Raw genomic sequence first — 13,767 nt, forward strand, 5'->3', positions numbered from 1 at the left:
ACCTTTTTACATGACCTGAAGTGCATCTTACAGTTGACTTTTCCAATCTTTTGTCTTAATGGTGGCCCGACAAAAATAATCACAATGAATAAGGAAGAGATTCAGTCTCTTCCTTTTTTTCAAAAAATGCTTATAAGGCTTAATGTTCAAAACGAACACAGTACTTCTCCAATAAAGTGAGAAGATAAATTCTTTCAAGGCTATACATATCTTATCTGGGAATAATATCTGTTTTTTTGTTCCACTAACAAATATGCTCTGTGTACCCCTGTGGAGCTATATTGGGATGAAAGTAAAAACCCATATGGCTAAATCCATAAGATAAACAGCTGAGGGTCTTGGTGAAGAAACCAAAGCACTTGGATAAAACTCATAAGCACAGAGTTAGACTCCATACACAAGGCATCACAGTCAAAATTTCAACCAGAAAATCTTGCGGTGCTAAATGGTAACACTACTTGATGTGGCACTCTGCCAAAGATCAGTTATCTTACACACCCTCCTCATAACACTACAGACAGCTACTTTTTAACTATAGTGCTGATGTCTGAATGTGTTAGAAAGTGAAAACATATGGTCAGTGTGTCACTTTTAGATCTGCTGCAACCTCTTTCCCACACATACAGTTATTTTCACCTCAATCACCATGCTCATCAGTCACAGCTTTATTGGTTGTGCACCTCAGATATCTGATTGTATTAAAAACAGAACCAGTAACATATTACAGCTGGCTTCAGAAAAATGCACACTGCTTCTGCAAAACCAGAGTAATAACTGCTTCAACTGAATAAGTGTCAACAGCTCCAATCATTTTCATTCACAAACAGCTCCTGTACCCAGAAATTAAAGTCAACATTATTCACTATAAACTCCTCACACATCAGAATGTAATTAAAAATTGGCTATGGTAACATTAACCCCCTTACACATATACACACACACACACACACACACACACACACACACACACACACACACACACACACACACACGCACACACACACACGCACACACACACACACACACACACACACACATGACCATCAATTATAGACACTTGTGTGACTGAAACCAGCACTGGCAGAGTGGTTAGTTGAATCTAGAGCAAAAGCTGCTGCTAAAATGGGATAATTAGTAAGATATATAGACTATTACATGATAACTATCAATCAGAAGAGATTAGAAAGGACTAGGAGGAGAGACTGAATAAGCAATTCAGAAAAAAACAATGGGAGGATATATGTATGGCTCCCAAATATGCAACAAACTCTAGACGATTTAGGATTTTTTGTTTGACTTGAGCAGACTCCAAAAAGTTTTTCCTCAGGTGGATTGCAAATATTAGAGATGTGATGAGGAAGAAAGAGGTAAACGGGAACATATTTTAGAAGTGTAATGAGCTGGCAGATTTAAAAAATTCCCAGCAGACTACTCTGTCAGAAATACTGGGTGAGCAAATTGGTGTAACTAATGACATGATTCTTTGAGCTTTAATACATGATCTGATTTACCTAGACACAATAAGGTCTTGTTGAATTTAATTGTGGTGGCTGCCAAAAAAGCAATAATTAGAAAATGGAAATCGAAGTCTAAACCAACCACATTGGAAGTAGTGAATATAGTAACTCAAAAAAAAAGAACTGGAATTGGAATCTTTAGAATAGGGTAAGAGGAAATTATATAGAAAAAGAAAGGAATTGCGGGAACAATACGTACAGAAAAATGTTTTGGATGAGGAATGAAGGGGAGGCAGGAAATTAATAAGCTTTGTAATGTTCTATTAACAATGACTATAGGAGATCATGTGATGTATAATGTTTGCAAATGAAAGTATGTCAATATAGCTTGTTTTATTTTATATAAATGTATGATTGCCAAAGTCATAAGTGATAATTAAAAAAATATATATTTTTTTTGCTAAAGAATGTGGGAGAAATCTAAAAAGTAATGAAAGACAAAGCATTAAAATTAGTAACAGTTGCATTAGCATGTTTTTTTAAAGTTATGTCTAAAAAACAAATATCGTTCATTATCTAGTAATTGCAATACTCAGGAAGTGTTACATGAAACAGACCAAAATATAAGACAAAAATGAAAAAAAGGTGAGACCTTCTTTGACCACCCCCCCCAACCAATATACCTCTCAATTTCTTTGCTCAAGAATTCCGAGAAAAGCCAACAATAATGAAGGGATAAATACCCGCGATATTTTACATGCAGTCATCACCTCATTTTTATTAAGCATTTAATAGAACAAAAAGTTTTCATCAACGTGCATTTTCAGAACTATAAGAAATACAGCTCTGAATATCTGTGTTTATTGACTGACTGTAATTTGTTGGTATTTATCAGAAAATAAAAAGGTGTTGCAGCAAAATAAGGCACAGGTCAGAAATATGCCCTCCCCCACATATATACACATATATACATGCTTACACAGACACACAGGCACACACATACACTTGAATAAATTAAATACTTAGTTTTCCTACATTTCACCTTACTGTTTGCAAAAAAAAAAAAAAAAGGAGGGGAAGGGAAACATGCTCCCCTGCTCCTCCCAAAATACTTCCACTAACTCTTTGTATCTCTTTCAGTCTCATGCTGTCTCAGTCATGACTCTGAACAATAGAGAGGACTCCTTGCTGATTCATGCAGCAGCCCAGTGAACCACTTGCTGACTGACATCTCTGATGTCCTCAAAACCAGTATGGATTAATGGGACTGAAAAAAATTACATGCGGTGAATACAAACACGGAAACGATGTAATCAAAGGACAACCATGGCAAAGTCACAGATGTCGAGTTACTCAAAAATCTACATTGTTTGCAATTACCACAATTAAAAGTCCCAAAATGTAGACGTAATCATGGAATTCAGTGTTTTTTTTAAGACACGATTGATTTGTTACATTGTAACTTGACAGGAACTCTGTTGGATAACTTACATCCCATGGTTTTAGGCAGACTTTTTAAATGTTTTTTTAAAATGTTAATTTTATTTCTGAAGAAGTTCTGAAGTATTAAATAGAATGTTTGTTTATGTCTTTCGGCTTTTCCTGGTTAGGGGTCGCCACAGCGGAACTCTGGTCCACTAATGATTGACAGTAGATTTTTACGTATTGGCTTGCAGGGCCTAACGCACAACCTTCAATGAAGGAACGCCCATTCACGCATGTCGCTACACAGAAGATGCTCTAACTGAGAATCGAACGGGCACCGTCTAACTGTGAGGCAGCAATGCTACCGCAGCACCACCACTCTATTGTCCAGTGCCTTGCCATGGTTGTTGTCTTTTGATTACTTTGATGGGACTGAACTTGCAATGTCCCAAGCTAGGCTGTTTTGAAAATAGCCTAGCAAACAAAATATGCCATTTGTTTTTTTTTATTAGCTCAGAGCTTCTCGAATCTTCAAGCATGCAGAACTGCAGAGTTCCTATTGCCTGAGAAAGAAAATTCACTATTATTTTTAAATAAAAAAATATTATTCAGCTTTCAAAACATATAGTAATTTCTCTCTCTCTCTTTTTTTTTTTTTTTGAAACTGAAAGCTGCTGCTCAGCAATGAGCACCATGAGTGAACCTTGGTGGTCCACTCAGGAGGTACATCTTCACATTAATGTTCTGCAATTCATGGCAGCTCTCCTTGTGTTGTATGAACATCAGGACCACCTTTCTTGGGGTGTGAGCTTGATCCAAGCTGAAAAAACAGGTGTAGTCTGGTACATTAACAAACTGAGATGAACCCGCTCACATCTGTCATGTTGAGAGACCATCAGAGTTTACCAATGGATGATATGTTCAAAATGCTTTCAGATAGTGGTGCACATACCACACTGATCCAATATGTACTAGTGGATAGGTTTAGTCACTTCATTCTCTTACCTCACAACTGGTCCCTCAAAGAGTCAGTGGCAATAGAGATCTTCAGTTGCTGTGGCCAGCCTTGCTGTTATCTTTATGAAAACCCAACGACGTGAAGTACAACAAGTACTTTGCCTTCATCCTGAATCCAGACAGTGCAGTGGTGCAGTGGCTGTGTTGTCACCTCCCAGCAAGAGGTTCTCTGGTTCGATTCTCAGCAGGGGTGCCTTCTCTGCAGAGTCTGCATATTCTCTCTGCATCTGTGTGGGTTTCCTCTGGGTGCTCCTGTTTCCTCTCATGTTGCAAAGACATGCATCTGGAGCATGGTTTCCCAGACCTCCACTGAAAATTGGCTTCGTTCCAAGTCGGACTTCCCCAGTAAACAAATGTTAAATAAATAAAAAAGGGACAGGCCCTGAGGGATGCTCTTGTCTATAGTTGGTCACCTGCTCTTCTTTCTACCTATCCACTAACTCAGCTAATAATGAATTTTCTTCACAAAACGTCCTTGTGGAAGGCCAAGGTGAACCTCATTACCCCTTACTGGCTGTGACAAGTATCATTCTACTTTTAATGGCTTCATCTTTTATGACTCCCTTGGCTTTGGATCCTCTCCCAGAACTACTCTGTTACCTGTCCATCAAAACTCATTTGGACATCAGGACCAGCAAAGCAGCTACATGAATTCTCCATTTCCATTGATGATTAAAGATCCTTCCCTACCTGCTAAGGTAATGTCCTTACTGTATCTCAGAAACCTTCATATAGAAATGTTTACAAGAATTAATAGGAAAGATTTACCATGAAGATGTTTGAAAATGGACTTGACCCTTCTTTGCTCCCTTACTTTCCACTTTGGATATCCTGGTGATGATATACTCTGTCAGCATCATTTACAGTTTATAGTTTATATATCATTGGAAGGCAAGTTATTGGTCTATAGTTTTTAGTATCACTTGCAGGATCACTCTTAAAGGTGAGTATCATTTTTCCTGTTGTTAACCAGGCTGGAGTCTGTTTGGGATGCACATATAAGTAGTTTTTATTCAAGGCCAAATGTTTGTGTAAAGTTGTTAATACTTTTAGCCAGAAGTTAGGTAGTGCATCTAGGCCTGGGGTTTTCCATTTAGGAACTTTTCTTCATTTTGTTTCAAACTCTCTGACCATTACTTCATCCCGTTTCATAGCCGGCACATCTGAGCGTCTTATTTTTTTTCTTTTACTTCTTCTATCCATTCAGCATCATCTGAGGATCTTCATAAATCTTTCTCCAAAATGTGTCTATTTCTTCTTTTTTCATGGTGTTTCTATTCCTTTTGCTTCGTTTCTCAGTTCTCTATAAAACATTTTTGAGTCATCAATGTATTGCTTATTTTGTACTTTTCCTTTATATTAATCTGTATATCTTCTAAGTTTTTCTACCTGTGGTGATATCTTTAGTTTATTATTTGCATTTGTGCATGATAGACCATGGTCTGTTCTGATACTATGTGTTGTTTTTACCATGTCTATCTTTCTAAGTATTTCTGCTGATCTGTTCCCTTTTCTGTACTCATTTAACAGTGACACGTCTTGTCTTAGTTGCTTTATAGTTTTCTCTACTTGATGCATCCCTGATGGCATTTGATTTTTTTCCCTTTGTTTCCCTTATCGCACTATGTTTTTGTGGTAAGACTTTTACCTGTTATTAATTTGTTCGCATCATAATATATCCTATTTGCTTCTGTTATATCATATCAATTTCTGTTAATAATCCTGATCACTGTGTTCATTTGTTTTATCGGACTTCTAACATTTTGGGTCTTATTTACTTTCTGTAATCTATTCCTTTTAATATGTCTGTCCATATCTATTAAATCAAGCATCTCTTACCTTAGATAATTTTATTCTAAACTAAAGACACATTTTTTGTTCTCCATTTCCTGCTGGCCTTCTACGGAAAGTTCCTGAACATCTTCCTGCTCTTATTTGCTACATAAGTAAATCCAAGCCATCTGCTGATTTCTGAAAAACTTAAGTAGAATTCTTCACTGTATATTGCCCTTTTGAACTGCATTTTTACCATATCACTGCTTATTTGAACTGTTTCCTTTTTGTTCTGAAATTGTTGTGCTTTGTTTGCTGTAGCATAGACTAGATTCAGACCTGTTGAATCTAGTTCTGTTTTAACTTGAGCACTAAACCAGGCCATCTTTTGTTGGAGAGGATTCCCTTGAACCCTAGTGGTAGGAATGTGCAGTTAAAACTCATCCAATTGAAGGTCGCTGAAACATGGCTCAGTTTTGAGCTTTTTATTGGTTAATTTGTTTAGATCAGTTTGTACGCATTTGCTACATAGCACTGCATTTGTGCATCGAACACTGCTGTGCAGAGGTGGGTACCATTGGTGGTTATAGACGCAAACACTTATGCCTGCAGATTTTCCCTTAGTACTCTGCTGGTGCTCCACCAGTGAGTTCTCGTGATTGTCCCTCACTAACAGGTAATACATTCAGTGAAGCTCCTGAGGTACCAACAGAGATCCTACCCACTGGCCCTTTGTGTTTTTTGTCCACTTCTCCTGTCCTCTACTATATGTGTTCCTTCCTGCCCTCTTCTTGACCACATGTACTTACCTAGCATTATGGACAGACAATTTTCCACAGTTTCTCTAGTGAGCCTAGTTGACATGGGCATCCTGAGACAATGTACCAATTGCCTCATGTACACAGACAACCCATTTCTTCTAGCCCACACAGATTCATTATGTGAGAGATGCATCTGTATCAAGAACCTAGAATCCAGGCTCTCTCGCTCACCAGTCAGTCCATCTGATACTAAGGAGGTTGTCAGTATGCACACATCACCTCCTGAACCTACCAAACCCACAACACATAAACCTACTTATGCAGAGGTCCTTACAAGAAGCTTACCTAAACATCAGAGACCTCCCAAACACAAATACAAGCACACTTTACATAATACATCTTTTGCAGATCATAGTACACATAATGTATCACACACCAGTGTCTCACCAGTTAAGCCCCTAAGGCATAACACAAAAACAAACTTCTTAGTAATAAGTGACTCAGTTGTGAAACACACAGCTGTCCCTCTCACCATGTTGGATAAGGAAAAGGTCACAATCAGCTAGCTGTCTGTCAGGTGCCAGGATCCACCAACTCTTACATGCACTCAAGTCTCTCAACAACAGGCACTGTTTTGACTCTGTCATAATCCATGTTGGTGTGAACAACTTGAGACTTACCTCCCTGGACTATGTGAAGAGAAACATGACTGAGCTCGTGGATTTGTATCTCAGGCAGGTATGTCTCTAGCCTTAAGCAGCATTTTACCTTTGCCAAGAATGATACCTAAATATAAACAAAACATGATTGACTTCAACAATTGGCTTAGATTCTGGTGTCATTCAAAGGGGATCCAGTATCTGTCAGCCTGGGATGACATAGTCGTTATCATCATCATCAGCCCCCTTTTTCCCATTTTTCTACATGGGGTCGGGGTATTGTGTTAACTGTCACCAACTCTCTTGATTCAGTGCCACACTCCTGCCTTCTTCAACACTCATGCCTGACTGTCGCAGATCTTCTTTCACACAATCCATCCACCTCTTCGCTGGACATCCTCGCTTTCTCTTACCTTCTTCCTCTCTGTCCTAGATCTTCCTCATCAGATTGCCTTCTGCTTTTCTACACATGTGCCCAAACCTCTAGCTTCTTCAACTGTCCTGCCTTTACTGCCCAGGTTTTTGTACCATACAATAGTACTGGTCGCACCACTGTCTTGTACATCTTACTTTTCAGCTTCTTTGGCATTCTTCTGTCATAGACTACACCTGACACTCAATGCCAGTTGGCTGCAGCCCCTCTGATTCTAGCTTTGACCTCTTCATTCAGACTACCCTTCTCCTCAACTACTCGTCCCAGATACTTGAACCTGTTTAACCTGTTCCACTATCTTCCCTTCTAGCTCTATTCTCAGCTTTTTCTGATTTCCCCAATTTGTGCCTTTACCACTGTCTTATCTGTGCTTAGTTGCATCCCATGTGCCTTCAGATTTGGATGCCATTCTCTTATCCTTTGCTGAAGTTCTAGCTCAGAGTCTGCCTGTACTGCCACATTGTCTGCATACAGCAGCATTGTTGATCCGTTCCCTACAACCTGTTTGCTAATGTAGACCATCACCAGTATTAACAGCAGTGGGCTCAGAGCTGAACCCTGATGTACACCCACTCCCACTAGGAACCCCTCTGTTAGGCCGAAGACTGTTTGTACTTGAGTCATTGGGTCCTTGTACATAGCCTGCACTAATTCTACCAATGTTTCTGGGACTTCAAACAACTGCAGTACTGCCCAGATCATCTTTTTTGCGTCCTTGCCATATGCTTTCTCCAAGTCAAGGAATGCCCAGTTGGACTCATTCCTCATCTCTAGGTTCTTCTTAAGTATCTGTCTCAATGCAAACATCAGGTCAATTGTGCTGCATCCTGATCTGAATCCAAACTGCTCATCTCCCCTCTTACATTCTACTACTCTGCGTATCCGTTTATCAATCACCTTCTCCAGAACTTTCATGCAATGTGGTATGAGTTTGATGCCTCTGTACCGCCCACAGTTGTGGATGTCCCCTTTGTTTTTGTACACTGGAATGAGTATGCTTATTCTCCAGTCATCTGGGATACACCTTTCTCTCCACACTGTTATTAGTACCCTCAGGAGCCATTTCTCCCCTATCTCACCCAGCATCTTTATCATATCTGCTGTGACCTCATCTGAGCCCACTGCTTTCCCTAACTTCATCTTCCTTAGTGCTGTTCTTACTTCTTCTAGGGTGGGCTCCTCTTCTTCTGTCATTGTAGGCTGTTTCTGGGGCAGTACAGCTTCTGTATGGTTTTGTTGATTCAGAAGCTGCTGGAAATACTCCTGCCATCTGCCTTTGATGTCCTCTGGGCTGGTGAGCAGGTTGTTGCTGGCATCCCTTACGAAGAGTGTCTGACTATCTTCTTTATCTTTCTGTCATTGCCATGCAACCTGATATAGTTTCTTTGTGTCCCTTACTGATTCACTTTCCAGAAGCTGGTACAGTGCCTCCAATGCCCTATTCTTTGCTATTGCAACTTCTTTCTTAGTTTCTTTGTTAGCCAACCAATAGTCCTTCCTAGCCTGGTCAGTCTTTTCTGTCTCCCACTTCTTCCTGCACTCCTTTTTTCTTTTGATGACATCCTGGACTTCTGCATTCCACCACCAGCTCTCCTTTTGCACCTTATTTTCATACCTGGCTTGGTCACATATCTTTTCTGTAGTCCTAACACATGCTGTTTTTAGGCTCTAGCATTCTTCTTCCACTCCACCTATTTCCTCCTCTTCTTGGGGTGCTAGAGCCCTGTGTAATTCCTTAATCTGTTGTACTTTATCTCCAGTCAACTTCCAGGTCTTTAGCCTGGTCTCTGTTGACCTTAGAGCCTTCTCTGACCACTGCTGATTGTGGCAACTAGTGGTTTATGCTGTGGGCCGACTGTTTCACTGGGGATGACTTTGCAATTATGGATTCTGCCCTATTGCCTTTTCCTTACTAGGAGGAAGTCTACCTGAGTTGCATGTCGACTACTCTTGCATATGATTTTGTGACTGTCTCTCTTTCTGAACCATGTGTTGGCTACTATCAAGCCATTTGCCAGACAGAAGTCCAGAATGGCTTATCCTTCTTTATTCCTGCTGCCCCACCCATGTGGTCCCAGGCAGTCCTCATATCCTGTTCTGTCTGTCCTAATATGTGCATTCAAGTCACCCATTATCAACACCAATTCATGTTGTCATGCTTTATTTAGTAGATCCTGCAACTCCTGTCTGAATGCATTCTTTTCCTCACTATCACAACCCTGCTTTGGAGCATAGGCTGAAATTATGAATACTGCCCTATCATTACACTGGAGTCTGACTGCCATGAGTCTATCATTAATTCTGATGATATCCCTTACTGCCTTCTGAAGCCTCTGTCTCACCATATTTCCTACACCATTTCTAGCCTGCCCGCCAACTGAGTAGTAGACTCTGGATCCCAAGCCAAGTGGCTTTGGTGCACTGTCCTTCCATCTCATCTCTTGGATACAGAGGATGTCCAGCCTCCTCCGTATCATCATACCATCCACTTCCAAGCTGCATCCTGTAAGTGAACCTACATTAAATGCAGCAATTCTCAGTTCATGTTTGTCAGGTTGGTTGGTTTTATGTCCAGCTTTCGCTCAACAGAGCTATCCCAGGTAATCCAGGCTGGGCAACTAGACACTGGACAGCCAGTAGCTTACTGACCCAGGGCTGCTGGGCTTTATGGTGGGCACACATTGGCTAATAGGGGCACATATACCCCTCCCACCATTAACACAGGTCCCTGGCATGAGTCAGAGTAGGCTGGGTCCTCAACCCACTTATCACTGGTAACTACCCATGCCCATTTTTGGCGACATTACTCAATATGACCTAATCACCTAGTGCCATATTTTACACCATCGAGTGGCTAGCCTTGCCACAGTGCACAGTCTGTGATCCATGTTCTCCTATCTTGAGGATACTGCGCACCACAGTAGATGTCTAAAGCAGTTGATCTGGACATAGTCGACAAACCTCAATGCTTTGCCAGAGATTGTCTTCATCTGTCACCCCTGGGATTTCAGTTACTGGCTAAGGATCTTGCCAACCCCATAATGCCTTTTTAGGCAATGTTACAAGAACAAAATTCTCAATATAAAAATACCCTCTAAAAACAACCTCAAGGTTATGCTGCTAAATGCTAGGAGTCTAAACCAGAAATTGCAGTCACTGGAAGCAGTCCTCACCCTGGAAGATGCTGACATTTATGCAGTCACTGAGACCTGGTTTAAGGCTGTGGAGAGCACCCCAGCTATACCAGGTTACATTTCCTTCCACACGTTCAGACCACAAACTGAAGGCATGAGAACTAAAAGAGGTGTTGTATTGATATTCATTAAAAATAAATACACCTCTAGATTGGTTAAACAGCATGATTCCCTTGAATTGGTGCAATTGACTGTAGGTAAGACCCATCCTCAAGTCATTTCCAGCTATAGGACCCCCCCCCTCTATGAATCAGGGCATCCACTCATCCTACTTGGATCTACTTGAGTCAATCAAGATACAACCAAACACCCTGGCTTTGAGTGACTTTAATTACCTGTCCATAGACTGGGTAAATTATGTGTGTTCTAACTCACTTGCTCAAAGGTTCCTTGACTTTAACTCCAATGCCCTCGATCAGCTGGTTGACACACCCACAAGGAGCTCAAACATCCTTGATCTGGTGCTCACCAACATGAGAGACTGCTGCACCACCCAGTGTGTGGCCATCCTTGCTGTGATCTGACCATAAATCATTCCTGCTCAAAGTAACTATAACTAGACTAAAAACGTCTCCAAGGCCAATTACAATCTCTTACATGATGGCATAAATAGTGTCATAGCCCCTCCCCCACTGATGGAACAGACATCTATGCTGAGTTATACACTGATGCTTTATACAAGCACCTGTACAATTATATTGACTCTGCCATACCTGATAGATCCAAAGCAGATCTTCAAGAAAAGCAAACCTGCCTGGGGGACAACTGCCATTAATAGGCTGTACAATAGGAAAATGAAATTGCTTTCTAAGAGTAGGAAGGAATGGTCTCAAAACTGGAAACCCTCCCTCCTCAACTTAAACAAGCAAATAAGACTCCCAGTGAAGTCCTCCAAAGCTAACTATGAATCCAAATTAGCTTCCTTAACTAAGGACAACCATAAGGTGCTCTTTAGTTACATCCTTAACCTCAGAGATAAGGCCCAGATATGCGCTGAACTCTTAGTTAATGGTACTATATATATATATATATATATATATATATATATATATCTATATATATATATATATATATATATATATATATATATAACCTGTGGATACAGCAAATCTGCTGACTGACAGGTTCAGTGAAAATTTCACTCCTATGTCTCAACTATGTATACACCAAAGCATTCCCAACACCTATCCCCTACCACAGCCCCTATGGGATCAGACAACATCCTGGGCTGTGTTCTACATGGGTTAAAACAGGAATTAGCATCACCATTGAGCACGCTTTTCAATCACAGCCTAAGCACTGCCTTCATCCCAGAAGAATGGAAAACATCTACTATATTACCTTTGCACAACGGAGAGGGGTTTATCCACAGATCCCAGGAACTATAGACCCATTAGCCTGACCAGCCTTATCTGCAAGGCCATGGAAAAAAATATTATGGACCTTATTAACAAAGATATAGGAAATCTACAAATGCTTGACCCCACCCAGTTTGACTTTGTCAAGGGGAGATCATGCCTGCTAAGCTTGGTGGACTTCTTTGAGACAGTCACCAAAGCCCTAAATCTGTGCATACAGCCTAACTAGACTTAGCCAAGGCCTTTGACAAAATCCCCCACTCAGACATCATTGAGAAACTCACCCAGCTGGGTATCAACCCAGATACTGTCAGGTGGGTTGCAAACTGGCTCACTGATAGAACTCATATGGTCAAAATAGGGGACTCCACCTCCTCCAGCACAGAGATCAGTTCTGGGACCCCTACTGTTTGGAATCTACTTCCCTGAAGTACAGGCTAAAACTTAAGGACTGTGGCTGACAAAGTTTGCTTATGACTGCAAACTGGGCATGATCATTGAAACCCCTAGCGATGTCAATATCCTGTAAGCAGGTCTTACGCAGATTAATGACTGGTGCCAAAGTCATTGTCTTAAACTTAATGAAATAAATGCATATCATCCACTTCGACAAGAGTGATGTTCCTGCAAACTGCCACATCAATAGCAATACCCTAAGCACACAGTCAGTGATGAGAGATCTGGGCACACATGTTGATAGTAATGTTAACTTTGATCACTATGTCTCCACAGTGGTAAGAAGGGCATTTTATATTTCTCATCTCATAAGTAATGTCATTGCCTCCAGAAAAAAAAGAAGTTGTAATCCCTCTGTACCCTTCCCTCATCATGCCAATAATAGAGTACAATGTTCCCTTTGGTATGTTCCTTTCCAAACACCTGCAGCAAGTGGAGAGACTTCAAAGGTTCCTTACAAAGAAAATTCAAGGTATTCAAGATCTGTCTTATGCGGACAGACTGAAATCATTGTCACTTTACTCTGTGTCATACAGACTGCTTAGAGATGACCTGTTCCTGGCCTATAGAGCAATCTCTGACTCAGCTTTAATGGAAATGCTGCACATCTGCAAGTCAATGGCTCATGGGTCACTTGCTCAAAGGACCTTAACCTGGTATGCAACATCAACAGAACTTGCTGGAGAGACAGATTTGTCTCACAGAGGTTGACCCAACTTTGGAACAAGCTTTCTATTCATGTTAAAGCCCCTGATTGGCCTCATTTAAGTGTAGTTTGGATGATTGGATGGGTAACCTGAAATTCACTCCAGGGGTTCCACCTGTGTCTCTCTTTTGGACAGGGACAATTAGGTGCTGATTTTAGTGTCTGCTTGAACCAGACACCCTTAGGTACATGGGTTCACCTTGGCTAGGCTTGTAAGGGCCCTGGGGCCATTAGCCTAGTAACCTCTTATGATTCTATGATCCTATGATATTCTCTTCAGCATCCTGCTCAATCCATTGCTCTTTCCTGTGTTTGTCAGGATGGCTGAGTGGTCTAAGGATATGGAAACTCACTTTCTTATCACTCAACAACATTGGATGCATCAGTGTTGCCACTGTTTCCTGCTCATTCCATTGTTATCCACCTCCAGCTGAACTTTTGTACTGCTTTTCTACTGAAGGCTTCAGAGCAACTTCATATGGCAAGTGATCAGATGCTTTCCATTTCACCTGACTCTCCTTAATTTGG

This window comes from Protopterus annectens, chromosome 2.part1 (genome assembly GCF_019279795.1).
Source record: "Protopterus annectens isolate FY-2018-M chromosome 2.part1, PAN1.0, whole genome shotgun sequence".
NCBI classification, from domain to species: Eukaryota; Metazoa; Chordata; order Ceratodontiformes; family Protopteridae; genus Protopterus; species Protopterus annectens.